At 39.1% G+C, this 16,791-nt stretch overlaps 1 protein-coding gene across 2 annotated transcripts in view; it reads left to right on the forward strand.

The window, feature by feature from the left end:
• Positions 1 to 16,791, forward strand: part of GNB4 (G protein subunit beta 4) — a 58,358-nt gene that overhangs the window by 230 nt on the left and 41,337 nt on the right. The window contains exon 1 of one of the 2 annotated variants that reach the window (XM_040566855.1): positions 13,389 to 13,723. The exons of the other annotated variant lie outside the window; for it this stretch is intronic. The gene's annotated coding sequence lies outside the window, so the exon portion shown is untranslated. Of the gene's footprint in view, positions 1 to 13,388; positions 13,724 to 16,791 lie in introns of those variants that run through there. 2 annotated transcript variants of the gene reach the window in all.

Here is a 16,791-nt window from a genome sequence, read left to right on the forward strand (position 1 = left end):
TCTCACCGCCTTTCCTGCCTCTACATTCACCAAAGGCATCCAGTAATCCCAAAAATATTTTCAGAAGAATTAATTAAAAACAAACAAATAAAAAAAAAATCCTGTGTGTTGTAATACACATTACACAGCACTAACTGTGGGTGCCTCTAAGGCAAGTGGAAATTTCTGAATAGTCTTCACTGTGCTGAATACATCTATGTACATAGATAAAACATATAACAGGACACATTAACTGGAAAACTGAAAATCCAGAGTTGAGCCATGTCCTGTAAGATGTTGAGGACGTTCAACTCTTGTTTTTATTTTTATTTTTCTATTAGACACTTGCGTATTTATAGGCTAACTCTTTGCTCACCTGTGGGCAATAAAAAATAGAGCCTCCAGACTGCAGGTTTTTTTCTGGTTCTGATGCTACCAGTGGAAGATGGTGATAAATGCTTCACAGACTGGGTTCAAATTTTGTTGTTTTGCATGTGAGGGCACATAAAAAAGGAAAAAATCTGTTTGGAAGTTCCCAGTGACCTCAGAAGCTGCTCTGAAGTATTTGTGTAATCTGAGTAATGACACACATGACTCTAGTGATTGGTTTGGGGTGGTTGTTTTTGTTTGGGTTTTAAACGAACTACACTGAAATTGAGTCAAATGCATGTATGTTGGTGCAGACACCTGTTTGCCTGCTGGCTTCCTGGGAGAAAGGGGCACTTGGAGAGCTTGTATTGTTTTTCTGTAGAATTACTAAGGTATTGAAGCTCAAAATAGTAATTCTCATCAAAATCTCTATCTGCTGCTTAATGTATTCATAGCTACACATAGCTGCCATGTGCTTTTACATCCTGACATTCTTACATGTCATGATGGGCGCAACATATGTAGTAAACAGAAGAAAGCGTGGATATTTATTTTGCTCTGTTTTGTGCTTATTACAAATACATACGGAGTGTGAGCTTGACTCATGTGGTCCCACAGTGGAAATATACATTCAGGACATTTCATTTAGCATGATATGTTCCAGTTGGTAAATTTTAGATGTTACTAAGTATTCAGATGTGTTTATGATAGCTTTGTATTACCAAAACAACTGGAGCATAGCAGTGAGTCTGTATGTTTGTATATCAGAGAGAAGAAAATTGAGTAACAATTTTAGTGTGAGATGAAAATGATCTTTTCATCAGGCTGTAAAGGAAATACTTTTATTTAGAAAGGAGACCCGTTTCCTCTTTCTAAAATGGTTACTGTTTTTTTGACATCTCTTTCTGGATATCACTTTTAAACAGTTTAAAATGCGTAACAGTTAAATGGTTACACTGAAAGAAAAAAAAATTAGTAAGTCCAGAGACAGTGCAATATTATTAATATCTCTAGTTTAGCAGCATTCCATACAATTCCACCATTTTTTAGTAATCTAGGAAACAAAACCACAAATATATATATATTTTATTATTCTAGGTGGTATCTTATGACAGAAAAGTGACATGATTACAATTAGATAATGTTAATGAGTAAAGTAGGTTGTCAAATGAGAGATTCAGAGAGAAACCCTTCTGGAGAAGATGGTGGGTACCAAGCCTCAGCCTTTGTCTTTGTTCGCCTTTTTCATGTCTATCTGCTTCTCCCTGTGTCTCTCTCTAACTTGAAAATGCTCTGTGACTGTGTTATGCAGAGAACAGCATTCACTTTCAGACAGTGTGATAGAGAAATAGAAGGTGAAAGGAGAAGAAGGGAATAGTCTGTGATGTGAGTTATTCGCAGTATAATGTCTTTCAACAACTGGGGCAAGATATTTGTGGCTCTGAGGAGTTGAGTGATGCAGAAGACAGGAAATTCTGCAGCAACAAGTCTGAGAAAACCTGTGGCAAATATGCTGGGAGTAATGAAGGAAAGCCACAAGTGTAGGTGGAACTAAGTGGTTTTAGTTGTGCTTGAACTGGAAGCACAGCTAGCTAAGCAATTAGTAGAGAGCTCCAGGAGGCAGGTTGGGAAGAGACCTCATTCCTGGAGCATGCTGATAAAACTGGGGTGCAGGGTTTGTGGTGGAAAGCTGGGGACAACAGGCTGAATAGAGCCAGACACTACAGCTTGGGATAGGGGATTTACCCACCATACAGTATAGGTGCTATTGAGCCGTTTGCCCCTTTTAGTGCCATGTCTATTGCTGGAAGCTTTGGAGAGGTAAATTTCAGTTGTTTCTTCATCTTCTACTTTTGAATACAGAGCAAAGAGGAAGAATAATTAACAGCACATTGATCCGCTGTTGAAAAATCAGGCCTCAGACCAGGATGGAAAAATATGGCACAGGCTAGAAAATGAGTAGATGCTTACGAATGGGAAAACAAGTTAGGATGACAAAAGAAAAGCAGGGCTTATTCTAGAAAGATTGAGACATGTTGAATAAGTGCAAGAATATCTGAAAACATCCAGTAGCCCAATTTCATCATCCCATGAGAAACAGAAGGCAGAAAATAAATGAAGGTGAATAAATCAGTTGACAGTAGTTTCCAAACATAGTGTACAATAATACAAATCATTATTGATAATATGGCATCACTGCAGTGGGCAACTCAGCCTAAACTGTAGCTTTTGCTGTTAATTATCCTGAGACCTGGTAGATTATTTTTTTCTGATAGGCATCAGCTATAAATGATCTGTCATTACTTTTTTTTTTTTAATGAACAGTCTCTCCCTTGAAGATATACTGTGAGATTTAATTCGTGACTGTAGTCATTAGTAAGACCATCTGATGAAAAGTTTACTAATTCTTTTTTATCTAACCAAAGTTGTATGGTTCTACATTTTGTTGCTGCTGTTTGGAATCCAAGCTCTTATTGCATTACCTGGCCCTGACTATCCACTGCTATGAATAAGCATAGCTCTATTACTTCTGGGATCTGGTGACATAACTCCAAATTTCTGATGTGAAATCATAAAATACATGTATTCAGGGCATTAGAGAAATAATTTAATTGCGTGGACTTAGTTAAAGTGGCACCAGAAGGCATAGGAATAGTTACAGGAGAAAGGTCTGATTTTAAATTGCCATTTACTGGCATTTTTTGAAAGAGAGTAGTGAAAATGTGCTTTATCATCCAAAGCTGCAGTCCTGGAACATGTTCTTACATAGGCACAATAGAGGCGTGCAGAAGGAAGGTTACTGTTATTTGACCAGAAGTATGCATGGTTAGGAAATTTTGAAATTTAGGATGTATTACAGTACTTTTCAAAGTCTCTTTTAAATTGCATTTTAAGATTCACTTCGAACAAGTAATTAGAGAGAAAGCGTCTTGTGGTTTAAAACAGAAGCGTTTGTCAGAAGATGGGCATCTTAAAGCCTTTTACTAAAAGCTTCCAATTCATACTTCTAGTACTATTTTCAAATGATTTAGCTTGAGTTTCATTGCAAGTCTGTAGGTTTCAGGTTTCAGAGAGACATACATGCTTCTGAATATAGGATCACCTATTCCAGAATTGTTCTGTATTTACTGCATGATGTTGGACGCGTTCATTAAACGCTTCAGGGCTCACTTCTCCTATATATAAGCCGTTAGTAAGTAGTATTTACCTCAGAAGACTATGGATGTTATCTGTGATTCTTTGTGTAGGGGTTATGAGTAGCCATGGTGTTCAGGGCCTAACTACTTAGATATGCAAAGTATTACACAGCCCTCAGAGATCCCCCAGTTCATCTTGTTTTTCTGTTGCAGTTACAAGGTCAAGTTGAAATAATCCGTATGATTATAAGAGCCTGCATGACAAACTTTCCTGGAGAGCAACATCTGTTATCTGGTGATAACAGTGATTCAAAGGAGCTCTCTGGGAGGAGAGCACTGTCTGTCTCACATGAGCAGGATGACTCAGTAGTTCACATTTGGAAAGAGAAACGTTTTCCAGGCCTTGTGAACGTGGTTCTGGAGGCATATGGTGTTCCATGCTCTGGTGAGGCTCTCGGGCACGGCGTGGAGAGAGTGCTCCTGGTAGCCATGGTCCCATCTTCCCCAGCAGCACAAGTGACACCAAAGCAGCCGGCTGCCGCTCTCCTGCTCTGGATCCTCCTCAGCACGTGGCTCCCGCTGCACGTGCCTGCTGATATGGCCAGGTGCGACACGAAGGACTCTAACAACTCTCAAAATCCGAGGCCTTGCGTATCCTGACACAGGTTTCCTTCATAGAAGCCATCTTATGACAGGACAGGACTCTGCACGTGTGTGTTCATGGGTGTTTAACAACTGAGGGTGTAGCTTGGGTTAATGTGTTTAGAGAAATTACACTGTGATGACTCAGAACTATGGATATACAAATCAAATCTCACAAGGATTCAAACTTATTTCCCACTTTATCTAAAGTTTGAATCAAATTCAGCCCCACTGTAAGATGGTTGACTTTGCTGCGTCAGGCCTACAAGGCACAGCAGACTTCAGGCTTCATTGGGATCGCGGAATAGGCCTCCTGCCCTGACGTGCTGCTGCCTTATGGCAGTTCAGCTCTGCTGACACTAAACCAACTAAATGTGGGTGTTCCAGGCCAGGCTACTTGCACAGAGCCTTGCACCTTGCAGACATTGCCTCTTACAAATAAAACTGCTCATAGGTGCTATGTGGTAACTTTATGTGAAATGCTATAGACCTGAAATAGTGTACAGCTTAATTGAGTGCAGTTCCTATCGACTTCAATGGGTGTTTTATTCAATTAGGGTCTGCAGAATTTAGATCATTGCCTTTGGCTTACATCATTGCAAATATTATTGATGGTTATAAAGCTTTCAGGGCTCTTTCAGGCTTTTAGTCCGCAAATTGACTGCAATGTGAAAGTCTTGCTTGGGGGTGAGTACTTATATCCATCTCATCTTTCATTTACTTATTCCTGAGTCTTTTTCTGCTATTCCTTTGGGAGCGCTCATATAAAATATGCAATTTAACAAAGAGGGGGAAAGGAAGGTTGTCTCAATATAGCCAGATTCAAATTTCAATTTTGCATATTAGACATATGCCTTTCTTATTTTTTGTCTAAAATGTAGAAGTGAATCTGATTAATTTTAATTCTCATAGAACGATGAAATTAAGGCACAGTACATTTGGAATGGATATTGAAGAAAATTAAGTTTCCCAGAGGCAAGGATGGATACAGTGCTTGAAACTTTAAAACTGCCTTCCATGGAGCAAGAGAAATTTTGACAAAAAAACTAACCTCTGTTGGCAAGAGGAGGAGCTGGATGGTTTAAAATATTTTTTACCCTTCTAATCTGCATGCAATATACTACTACTGCAAACACTATCCCTCAAGACAGTGCCTGAATTGCTCCATGTGAGTAGCACAAGCAGGGCTCATATCACATAGCTGTGACCGCTCAGCCTCTGTTTGCCTTAGAAGATAGGCAGTGTGAAAATCCGTATACTGGCTCTGCAGTAGCCACTGAGTGAAATAGGATGCAGTTTCTACTCTTTTTCCATTCATGCTTTGGGGAAAAGTGGTGAATAAGCCTCTTCGTGTACAGTACATGTAACTGCATTTCATTGCTGATTCTACATCAGCATATATAAATATATATATAACTTAAGTAAATGAAAATAAGATAGGTTAGTAGAGATGGGCACAAGCAGTTTTAGGAGATTTATTGTTGAAATCTGATTGCATTTCAGGTAATATATTCTTTCTATTGATCTTTCCAAAAGCATCTGCAGAAAGAAATAAGAAAAGTCACACACATACACATGAATATTTTTAGGTCTAATTAGTAAAATTTGATAAATGAATCCATGGGAAAATTGATATGTGTACTGGCTAGAAGAGTGACTTTTTATTTAATTCTGTCTTAGGTGAAATGAAATTGAACTAAAATAAAAAAGTATCCTCCCTATACACGGCATTTTTTTTTCAGCAGAGAGCACAATAAATGTTATCTGTCAGGGAAAGAAACAGGCTGTTTAAATTCAGGCACCGTAGCATCTTCAGGCAGAAGGGCTATTTTTAACTTCAGATGTAGCTTAATTTAGAAACTGAGCAGTTGAAGTCCCTTTTTTTTTCCCTACTCCTCCGACTGGAGATTTTTTATAACGATTGTAGATATCCTTGTGTGAAGATACTGAATAGAATAAAAAATCCATTATCCTGAGCTTCAAGGTCATGAAAATATACAGCTAAAGAAAGCAGCTGTATGGCAATATTGTCACGCATGTACACACAGAGATTAGATTGATGCATTGGTTTGTAAGCATAAGGGCCACTTTGGCAATTTGCCAGGAGGTTGCATATAATTTTTATATCCCTTTATGCAAGATTTTACCCAGGTTTGTATTTTATGTAGGAAGTAGTGTAATTGCATATAACCATATAAAACACATGGTAGAGAGTAAATTTCAGTGGTTTCTAAGGGAGAAATATTTATGAGGGAAAAACTGGCACTGCTTCCCTGCATTGATTTTTCTGAACCAGCTTCTTCTGTTTGGCTTTGTTTGTAAGTTAATCACAAGAACTAAGAAGCTCATCTTGCCAAGGAAGATATTCAAAATTTAGAATTGCAGACTTGACTCTATTAACTGATTACAGGCTTTTTAATGTATTCAGTTTCAGAATATGAAAAAATCCTCTCACAAATGGAAGTACTTCCAAGATGGCTTGTTGCAAACAGTCTTCTTGCATAATTGCATACTCTATGTCACTCAACAGTAATCTACTGAATTTCAATAGCATTTCAGCATAGAACTTGATTCTTGCTGAATTTTATAGTTTACCTCTTCAAGCTCAGCTGAAAGTGATTCTGAAAGCTATTCTAGTTGCATAATAATAACAAAAAGCAAAGAGAGAGATGTGCCATTGCGACAGAAGTAATTGGGTTATTAATAAGCTGAATGTGACATGGAAAAGTCGTTTCTGTTTCTGAGCGTAGTGACACCTTCACCATCAACTCTTAAATACCCACAAGCACACACAACTTTCTTAAAGTCCCTGAAATTTTGCTTAAATGTTTGAGCAATTGTTCGCATACAGAATAGTTAACATTTTTTGTAGCTACCTAAAATCCTGCAATTATAAATGAAAGCTTCTGCTGCCATTTATTCTTTAGCTTATGACAGCTAAAATTAGAGGGTTTCATTCCATTGTTTTTATACACAGGGTAGCATGATACAATGTAGTAAGAACATCGTAAAACAAGGTAAGAATTTGGAGTTATAGTCACTAATATTCAATGGAGATTAAAGAGAAATGTCCTCTTCTAAAGCTGGACTGTTCCTTAAGTGCATACATTGGATGGGGATTCTTTCATCTTCCATCAGAGTATTTGTTTCTGAGGAATGCTCCTTTCCCTGGCTACTTTCTATGTGGAAGGAATATAAGAGTAAGCATAGAGGCTGTTAGAGCTGTTAGGCTCTGCTAAGGGGTTTCCCTAATCCTCTACTGGCCAAACAAATCAGAATTTATGCTGAATTTGGTCTCTGGGAGGTATTTTAATGGTGCTATCAGACTAGGAAATTCAGACTATGACGCACAGTTTGGACTGGGAATTTGAATCAGAGTCTTCCCTGAAAAAGGATTTTCTTTGCAATAAAGCAGATATATTGCACCCATATTTGCTGAAATGTTTCAGCTTTATAGGGAAGATGTTTTTTTTTTTTTTTCACATTAAAGGCTTGATCTGAAGCTTGTAGCAAAAGAAACATTCAGAACACATTATAATTTCTTGTTTTGGGTATCTTGGTATGCTGTCAGGAGACCAGATTCAGTTTGCCTATTAAAGTGGTTTAAAAAAAAAGACTAAAAGGAGCCATGGAGTTGTCAAGAAAAAGTTGAAATCTTACGGAATTGAGGGTAATATTTTTGTTCTTACAGAAACACAGGATATACTTTAAATAATTTTCCAAATGGCTTTATAAAATCTAATCAGCTTGAAATGATAGATGTCTATTTGTATCTGCTTTGTTTTCATTCAGTCTGTAGTGAAGAGAAAAGCAATTGTTTTGAGAGCAAATGGGATTTCTATTTTCAGCTATTCTTGCTTTTAAATAGCAAAACGCAGCTATGACGAATGATGGTGACATGTAGGTAAGGCTAAACTTCGAAACTTGAGCTTGAAGTAAAGCTAGGGGTTCTAATACAGCAGCATTAAAATACTCTGAATTATTCTTAAGAGATTTCTGCCTTTTTAGGCCAAACTCTTCTGATGAGATTATAATTATAGTCGCAAGTGAGGCTGAACTAGAAAACTGACTTCTTTTGGTTCTGGATCCAGCCTAATGATAACAAGTAGTTCTTATTCAGTCCTTTTCATCCATAGATCTCTGTGTTTTATAATGAAGGTCAATATCATGGCCTTATTTTACAGAAGTGAAAGCACAGAAAAGAAATTTGAGGACCTAAGATTCACAATTAGATTAGTAACAGACCTAGGAACAGACCCAAATCTTATAACCCAGGTCTGGTCTTGTGTTGTCCCCATTAATCAAACCAAAGCAGTATTTATATTTTCATCTGAGCATCTGAAACCAGCTTCATCATGGCTTGGACTTTAATTTCCAGTAGTGTTTCAGGTGGTGGGGATATAATCCAGCAAGGAAATGTAAAGAAAAACAAAACAAAGAAGAAGAACAACAAAACAAAACAACAAACAATACCTGGGTTTGTTTTTTCCTACCCTGTGATTTCCTGCAAAATCTCTGCCTAAATGTCCAGGTAGGTTTGTGTCCCTGAAGGATGAGTAATCAGAGCAGGGATTCAGGTACCACCCTGCAAAGAAAGACAAAAACCCTTCCACAGGAGGATGGCTGGATCGAATACCCCCAGGGTTCCATGTGCAGTCCCCTAGGTCCTGCTCAGTACCTGTGCAAATTCTTCACTTCATCTCTAGAGGGACTGAGTTAAGGATATTCTTAAATACGTGTTATTCTGCTGTATATTGTGTGCCTTTACCTTGTTACAAATCCTTAGCATGACACCATCTTTCTCCCTTCTAAAGGGACTGCAGTGGAGCTGGGAATGTTTTCTGCAGCCATTTACTTCTCTGTGACCTCCCTGAGAGGCACTGACATCTGCTCCATGTTAAAGCAAGCTTGGTTTCTCTCTGGTGGAAATCTGCAGGCTGGATCCAGACCTGATGTGTCCAGTGGGTTCTGTGAGAGAGGTAGAACCCAGCTGCTGGAGCCTCCTGACTTATATTTGTCTGATCCCAGAACAGTGATTACAGTCACGATCTCCACCCTTTCTTGCCAATCTATACAGTTTGTGTTTTTATTGGCAGGGAATCACGTGCTTCATGTAGTGGCTGTTCTGTAAGAATTTTATTACAATTTTCATGCTTCAGAAAGTTTAATCCTTCTATTTCGTGTGACTTGTTCTTACAGAACTTTGTCACTCAGCACAGAAAACACATTAATGCTTTCCATGCCTGCAAATCACAAGAGGACATGTAGAAGATGAGTTTTTATTAATCAGCATGCTGTCTTCTCAGAAATGGGAAATTGATTTTACCAAAGTGTGACAAACTACAAGAAGTAAAGGAATATCAATTCAGGTGAAATGCAGGAGACTGTAACAGACATATTATATTTCTGATTAATTATAAAAATACAATATGCTATGCCTGCGTAGTGGTTTTCACACACCAGTATGTAAGCAGTTCACACACATGTAGGCATCGTTATTCCATGTTATATAGATTGGGACATCTTTCATCTTGGAGAAGACAGTCATAGATGAGGTACTAAAAATAGTCAGATTTAAGAGTGCGTGCTCACTAGAGGGGATGAAAGACCGAGATGTGTTTAGATATGCAAAGAATCAGAAGTATCAGAGCAGGAAAGAGTGTGGTTGAACCAGTTAGTGCACTGATAAAATCTGCTACTTCTAACTTCAGCAAAATTTGAAAATGTGATAGAAATGGAGTGCAGAAACACAAGGAAGGAGATGTGTAAGTAGATGTGTTCCTTTTGCCTACCCTTGCATACCTACCTTAGGTGCCCAGATGAGGAAGCCAATTTTCTTGGGCTATTGAGTTTAAATGCAGAGGAAGTTCTTTCAGAAAGTAATTCAAAATCCACAAATATGGCTCCACCTCTGAGGCACCTCTACAGGAGCCCAACGCGCTTCACTGTCTGTATCAGAGACTTCAGTTAAATAACCGCCTGCCTTAAGCACCTGAGATAGCTATGAAACAGGCAGCGGTAAAACCCAGTCCCTGTAGGGTCACTGCAAAGACAACTTTGTACCTAGGACTACAAACCTATTACTGACAATGTATGCCTTGTATGCCATCCCCTTGGGAAAACTCAAATTTCCCCTCAGTCTTCTCTTTCTGGTCTTTATGTGACGTTCAGGTCCCATGTGTGGAGGCTGAATAGTTTGTCTGAAAGGAAAAGAAAGTCAGTGAAAGAGAGTACCTTAGACCTGCGCATTGCATTTGTAACAGAATCTGAAGTCAGGTAGACCCAAGGACCGTTCTCTTCTACATTCTTTCCTAGAGATGGGAGGTTATTTCTGTAATCAGGATCGGCTTCTGTGAAGTCCCTGACAGAATCATAAATTGTGCTGTTTAATTCTACAGGATCTATTAAAAAAAGAAAAAAAAAAAGAAAAAGAAAAACAGAGAAAAGTTCATAATCAAAGCGGTACTTTTTGTGCCGAATTTGATGTACTAAGAAAGCAGCATTTACCTGAAAAGAAATGTAAGTAAATTCTGGCTGTTCATTCAAACGGATGAAAAAAATTTAACTCAAAAGGATTCAAATTTATTATTTATGGTTAGAAATATTTTTCTTCAAGTGCTGTTACCGATTTTTTTTTTTGGCTAAGGCCTAGCTTCCAAAGATCTGTTGAAATCTCTGTCCCTTGCAACTGACTTGCAGCACTATTAACACTTTTCATGTTTCCCTGTTGCACTTGTGTTGTTGTAATAGAAGACACGAAGGCATGCTGGTGACAGCTCTACACCAACAAATCCTGGCAGACAGATGCTACGATTTGATCCTGATACTCACTGTATGTTTTACTCACTGCTGTAATATTTAATATACAAGCCTTGGCTTTTTTTCCTGTATATATCTCCATAAGAATCCTGTTCTGATTTAATGTAGCATTAATAGGAAACTATTTGAACCTAAATAAAGCAGGGGGACAATGACATTAATATGTTTCATGGTGCAAAAGAAAGGATTCCTTCTTTTTGGCTGATATTCCACAGGTTCTTGCACAAGCGTTCACCATACCTACAGAAATTTTCTTCTTAAGAGAAACTTCCTCCTCCTATTAAGTAGCCCTTTACGTAGAAAAGATAAAATTCAGCTGATAATGTCATCAGAAAATTTCTCTCCCCCTGGTGCTTATTGATAAACAACAGATTAATCCAAGCCCTTAAAAAGCATGCAGCCTATCTGTGTTGGCGCGTAACTCTTCTAATGACAGAAAATACGCGCACATAGAAACCTACTGATTGCACCATTGTTAAGCTTTAATATTCTTTTGATTGTTTTCTTGAAGTATTTTTTGACTGTGAGGAAAGAATAAACAACGGTACCTACAAACATGTTCTTCTCCAGGCAAAACTCTTGGTGAGCGGCGTGCTCCCACATCCCCGATCTCATCGCGTTATTTTGGGAGCCGGCTGTTCCCCTGGACCTGTCTGATGTGGGTGCTCCTGCACGGCGGCTTGGAACAAGCCTTTCAGCTGCGTTTAGACAGACCCTTTAAGTGTCCCTCTTTGATGTCCGCCCAGCTTTGGGGAGTATTTGGTGTTTTTCATGTGACTCATAACAGGAGGCTTGCTGATATAGCCTTTCAAAGGAATGGGCAAGAGAAGCGCAGCATGATTCTCCAGGGGACATCAACTTTGATAGTTGAAAGGGACCTTTTCATCTTGGGCTTGAAGAGACGGTGCACCCAACATGCTAAGGAGATTTAAAACATCCTTGTTTAGACTTTTTGCCTCGGGAGATTACTGTCTGATAATTAAGAATGAACAAAATCCAAGGTAAATTCTAAGTAGTTAATTGTTTATGGAGGAAAAAAAAATTACATGAATTTCAGCCATCTGCGTGAGATTCCGGGTGCTCAAGGTGTCAAGTGCATTTAGGAAAAAAGTAAGACTGTTAAGGAGGTATTCCTGAATGAAAATATCACACACAGTTTCTTCAGTAATTATACTCCTGGCTAGCTCGTTGTATTAATGCTTGTCATTTACATAAGCAATTATTACAATTTCTGCGCACATACAGAACAAAGTGGATTATACTGCATGTAAAATTTATATGGAATCTGAAATAAGGTGGGGTGCATCCCATGAATGCCAGCACACAGATTAACAGTTTGCTAGTTGTGACCCACACATCAAATCAATGTTCTGCCCCAGTTATCAGCAATGTTGACAGTAGTGGTAAGTAGTGGGGTTATTCTTGGGACTTGTATTTAGTATATTTGCTGACACATTGAGATGAAATTCCTACATAAGAAAATGTTGGGAGGTATTGCCAATACTGAGGAGAAGTAGGTTGTCATTCAAGAAGAATTAGACTAACTTTTTGTCTAGCTTGCTGGTAATTTGATGTAACCAAGTAGCACACATTGCAAAGCCATACAATTCAGGCTTAATAATAACTTAATAATAACTTAATACTAACCCTATAAGGTGAGGGTTTATGATCTGGAAGTAACAGAGGAGGAAACAAATTTGAGCATACTTGTCAGTGGAAGGATGAATATAATTAGCCAAAGGGGTGTAATTATGGTAGCAAATGCAATGATTGTGGTGGAAATGTACGATGCAATCCTGGAAGGTGAGAGCTTTTTAACGGAGAGAAGGAAATATTAGTACCATCTTACAAGGAGTGCTAACTCTAACTCCTTTTGACTGTTTCTACAGTGGCATTTTGGTATATTCAGACAAATGAACTGTGAGAGGTGCAAAGAAGAGCTACTAGGAAGAGCAAGGGCACGAAGTTCCATCTTGTGAAGGGAAATTAGAAATGCCTCGTTATACCCAACGAAGCGGAGGTTGCTAGGGAGAAGGATCATTAAATATGATGAGAGCAAATATTGGTATGTGGATAGGTTCAGTTTCCACGCTAACGGAGTGCGTAGCCTCTGCTGAGATCACTGGCAAAGCTGCCGGTGGCTGCCTGTTCAGAGGGTTACCGGTGTGATGGGAAGAGCTGACCGGCGTAAAGTCCAAAAGAGCCCAGGACTCCTGCACATGACACTGGCAGAAGGACTGCTGCTAAAACTGTGTTTTTATTAGTACCGTAAAAAGTATTCAGCAGCTTTTAAAGAAAAAAAAATCATGCAATTTTAAAAACCCTGGCTGCAAATTACTTGCAAAAGGGAAAGCTCTCCTTCATTTGAGATCTTACTGAAATTCCTCCCGGTTGGTCCTTTGAACTCGGCTCTGGCGGTGCCACTGCCTTACCTCACCTAATGAGCCGGCTCAGCGCGGTGACAGCCGCTGCCGCTGGCTTTGAGAGCCTTGCAAGTGCGAAGTGCGGTGACATCACGCTCCCGAGGGTGTCAGCTATTAGCTGCTAAAAATAGTTGCAGGCAAACACAGAACAGAAAAATCAAATGTCTGTTGAAGCCACTGGTGAATGGGAAGGTGAGGAGGGAGAGCTCGGCTGAGGGGCTTTTTGCTTAACTGCGAGGGCAGCGGCGCTGTGTTGCGATCCTGGCTGCGTTCACGGATGACGCTTCAGGACTGGTGAGCTGGGGAAGCCCACAGAGACAGGCTCATCCCTGGTGTAATTCCAGCACTGTAATGGTAAGTGAGCTTTTGTGTTGATTTCCCACTGGTTAGGTTATCTGATCTGAGTAATCCGTGTTCTGCGGTTCTTAATGAAAGTGCGGCTATGGGATGCACAGCGCTAGGATGATGTCAGTGTTACTGCCAATGTAATCACTGCTCTATGCAAAAATGAAGCACGAATCAATATTAATATTGTAAAATGAAGCGTTCAGAGGTTAGGAAAGAAATAACACACAATGCAAACCATATGCAGGCATAAATGCCTGTGCATCCAGTTTCCAAGTTCAGGTAAATATCCTCCTCAGCGTGTGTTCTGGGGCTCTTCAGTGCAAGTTTTTCAAGACTCTTGCAACCTTTAGGCCTTGATTACAATCTGTGAGCTAAGACATGCTTAAAGACAGAGGCCACGCTTTCAGGCTCTGGTTTTGTAATGAAGACTTCTGTTTAATGTTTCTGTGTTTCTGAGAAACACAGCAAGCAAGGTGTTTCAGATAAAATAAAGTTTAAGCTGGTCCAAATTAAAACCTATCTAATAAAGCACATATAAATACAGGAGCAATATAACATGAAAGTTAAGATTAAAGTAAGGCTGGGTGTCTCACAACCTTTGAAAATTGCATCCTGGAGTTTTGATACTAATTAGACCATGAACAGACACGTTCATCTAGGCTCATCAGTGTGGTCAGAGTTTTTCACACCTGAGCTGCTCATCACAGTCTTTTCTACGCTTCTTAACTTACTGTCTAAGGGCAGGACAGATTTAGAAATATGACGACTGGGACTTCAGCTGTACACCAGAGATACTCATTCCAAGTTACAAAGGCTAACCCATGGGCCTGAAACTCCCTTGGCCAAAGTATAATCCTTTTCTCACTTGTTTGGAGTCACCTATAACAGCTTCATGGTGATTCACAAACATCAGCATCCGCTTGTAAGTAGCTCCAGTCCCTTTTTCAGGGAGAACAGCTTGTTCTCCATCCAGCTTTTGCACCCTGGCCCTCAAACTGCTTGGTGTTCTTATTTGCAGCCGGTACAGAGGCTGAAAACACAAGTCTGCTGATCCTGAGCCTGACTCACGTCTCTGTCAACCACTGGCAGCAACCTTCCCCAGAGGGACTGAAGAGCTTGATGGATATTGTACTGCGGGTTATCAGAGCGCGTGCTAATGAAGCAACAGATCCATTACAGTATTTATCTGTTTTGCAAGATCCAATTACGTGAACTTTGCAAGGAATGGAATAGTTTGATTTTACCCTGTGTTCATCCTGTAATGATGTCTCTAAAAGATATTCCCATCCCATCATTATTTCCTGGTGCCGATTCATCCGTGTTCAAGATTGCTTAGAGCCTGGATTTGATTCTGCTCTGTTTCTGATAATGGTTTTTTGGAAATCTGTTTGATAATGGTCGTGGATAAAACTGAAGAATCCCTGGGTCCTTCACTTGCTTGGTGTGAAATGGAAAGTAGAAGTTCCTTGCTATTACAGATCAGAAGGCAGGGGACTGACGTCTGATTTATTGTGTTAAATTACATTGTTTCTGTTACGTAGGAATTAGACCGTGATTGTCATAGTCCCTTCTGTCCTTTCAAAATGAGAATTTATGACTTAAATGACGCTCCTCTGTCAGCCACAGAATTTTTATGATTATAGTGAATCTTAATTTTAATTGTCTGGTTTATAGTTGCAGGTTTGGTGTTTTGGATGCAAACAGATTACCGTCATTTTGTTCAGTCTGCAAACAGACTCATAAAAAAGATGGAAGAAATTCTATATTTGGTGGTGGTGGCTGGAGGGTCAAAACAAAATAATAATAGGCTGTTATTGAAGAATTTTTCCTCTTTGCACGCGTTTGTCTTTTTTATTATTATTTTAAGAGGACTATTTTTGGCTACTTAAAAGTAACTGGAAGAGTAGAGTCTGAAAGAGATCGTCAATAAGGAATAGAAATACAGGGAAGTTTTTAAAACACAAAATACATTTTTTAGCAAGTGGCTGCCTTCTTGTTTAGCAAGATTTTCTGCTGCATTATATTTTCCTTGCTCTATCCCCCAGAAGGCTGAACATTGCTATCTCCTGCAGACAATGCAGCAACGCCCTTATTTTGTACTAGCAAAAGATTTTTCCATTCACAAGCTGTTTCAGTATTCCAGAGCATCTCACCGCTCTAGCATGCATTTATCTGAATTTAAAGTAATTTTATTCATAAAAAGATTATTCTCTCTTGGTTTGGGGGATGCCGTCAGGGATAAAGGCACATGCAGTAGCACAAATAACTGAGATCTTCTGGCAGACGTTTTGTCTGCTTAACGCTTTCACTGATGGCCTTGATGCTGATAATAATGACCATAGAATAAAATATCCTCTACAAAATATAATTTCCTGTTGGAATGCTGGCAAAGTAATGCTGATGTGACATACACTTACTGCATCATCTGTGGGTGATGGTACCATATCTTGCATGTTCTTTCCTCAAGGTTAAACAAAGATGTCTACACAATATTCTTGGCAAGAGGTAGAACTACCTGGGCCTTAGATTTGATTTTATCTGAGCCTTCAAACCCTTGTGCTATGCTTTTTGTATGCATGTGGACTTGATATGTATGGAAAATATCTCAGTTTAAATAGAAGCAATGTAGAAAACTGAACTGTGTAAATGGATGTGAATGGATTTACCTGCTTTTTTGCAGAAAACTTAAGGAGGAAGGACCTAAACCATCATAAAAATAAGGGTAAAAGTCTTTTGAAAATGCCTGTGGAAGTACATAGTTATCAGTTTTACATATCCCAAGCTGAACCACATGGAAATGATGGACAATTCAACAAGGTTTAGTGGTAGACTTGGCAGTGCTAAGTTAACGGTTGGACTTGGTGATCTTGGAGGTCTTTTCCAACCAAAGTGATTCTACAATTCTAAGATATGTGCCTGGAATATATTTAGATCCAATAGCAGGAAGCTGAGTTCAGACAGATTCAGACTGGAAACAAAGCACTTGTATTTATTAGCGTGGGTCATTAAGCATTGGCATATCTAGACAACAAACATGGGATATTTCACATGCACAGTAAATTGAGTGTTTGTCT

This window comes from Cygnus olor, chromosome 9, assembly GCF_009769625.2.
Source record: "Cygnus olor isolate bCygOlo1 chromosome 9, bCygOlo1.pri.v2, whole genome shotgun sequence".
In the NCBI taxonomy this organism is placed as follows: domain Eukaryota; kingdom Metazoa; phylum Chordata; class Aves; order Anseriformes; family Anatidae; genus Cygnus; species Cygnus olor.